This window comes from Psammomys obesus, unplaced genomic scaffold, assembly GCF_907164565.1.
Source record: "Psammomys obesus unplaced genomic scaffold, mPsaObe1.curated_primary_1811, whole genome shotgun sequence".
NCBI lineage: Eukaryota > Metazoa > Chordata > Mammalia > Rodentia > Muridae > Psammomys > Psammomys obesus.
Window position 1 is genome coordinate 16,506,931 of NW_026596039.1, and position 1,553 is coordinate 16,508,483.

Below are 1,553 nucleotides of genomic sequence, written 5' to 3' on the forward strand. Positions count from 1 at the left end.
TGCAGTCATTCTAGATCTTTCTGGAGGTCTCTGGAGTGTTCAGGGCAGTCGGGCTCTCTGTCAGACCCATTAGTTCTTTTGCTTCAGGCGTCTACAGGGTCAAGGGAGAGTCCAAGAGCTGTTAATTAGGGACTCTTATCTCCATGCCTCAATGTGTGCTTATTTATTAGACAATGATAGCAGATGGGTGCTTACATTGTACATTTAAAGACCTTATTGTAACTAATGGTAGCTGATTTTAACAACACTTAATGCCTGCTCAGTGCCCCAGGGCATGGAGAGATCCCCTCATTTGTATCACTTAGAGACCAGTTTGGTTATTTTTAGATTTATTGTATGTTACATTTATGAGTGTTTTGCTTGCATGTTTGTATATGTTCCACATGTGTGCCTGGCATCCTGGGAGGTCAGGAGGGGCATGGGATCCTACGGAACTGGAGTTAGGGGTGGTAGTGAGCCAGCATGTGGGTACTGAGAACTGAACCCGGGTCTTCTGTAAGAGCAACAAGCGCTTTTAATAGCTGAGCCATCTCTCCAGCCATGGAGACTGCTTCTGGCAGTAGACTTTCTCTGGTTCTGGAGAGAGATTCAGGTAGCTCGTGGCAGGTGGGTGATAGTAGAGAAAGTAGGAAATACATGCATTTGAGGTTTGTTAGGGATTGTTAGGGACAAAGTCTGTTTGACTGGTGGATTATGTATAGCGGTGAGGGAAAAAGTGGTGTCAAGTGTAACTCATAGTTTTTAGACTACAGAGCCGGACAGATGACGGGCCCACTCACTGTGATGGGGAAAACTGATGGGGCCATTTGGGGGAAGATTGTGATTATGCCTTTGGGAGTGATCTTGTGGAGTTCCGACTATAATAGAGTAGAACTTCCAGGACCCCCACTACTGAGCTTCCTTAGGGCCTGAAGTTTTATACAAATATATAGCAATACAAATCTAAATACTACTGCTAATAATAATCTAAATAATATAAATATAAAATAATCAATATTTTATATATAAAATCAGGCCAACTAAAGTACAGGTCTTTATATTTCTAGCTAATAAATGAATTTTACTTCAGTATAACTTTTTGTGTGAAGTGAAGTTAGAATTTATTAAGTATGTTTATGTTTTGTTTGGCAGTAAGAGGGATTAAGCCCAAAGCTGCATTCCAGTTCTTGCAGTCTACACGGAAAAAAATAGATACATAGATACATAAACCTCAGCCCCTGGTACTTAAATGTGTAGTACTCTATAGTAAACACTGAAAGTTAAGAAATTCAGTATGTTTCTATAGTGAGTAATCTGATTGACTAAGAGTTATATTTGAACCAGAGTGTCTCTAATTTGGCCATGGTCTTTGTGTTACTATTTCATTTAAAAAGTCACACAAAGGGGATGAAGAGGTGGCTCATCTGTTGAGAGCTTTACTGTGCTTGAAGAAGACCCAAGTTCAGTTCCAGCACCCCCATCAAGCAGCTCACAACTACCTATAGCTCCAGCTCCAGGAGAAACCCGACACACACACACACACACACACACACACACACACACACACACACACA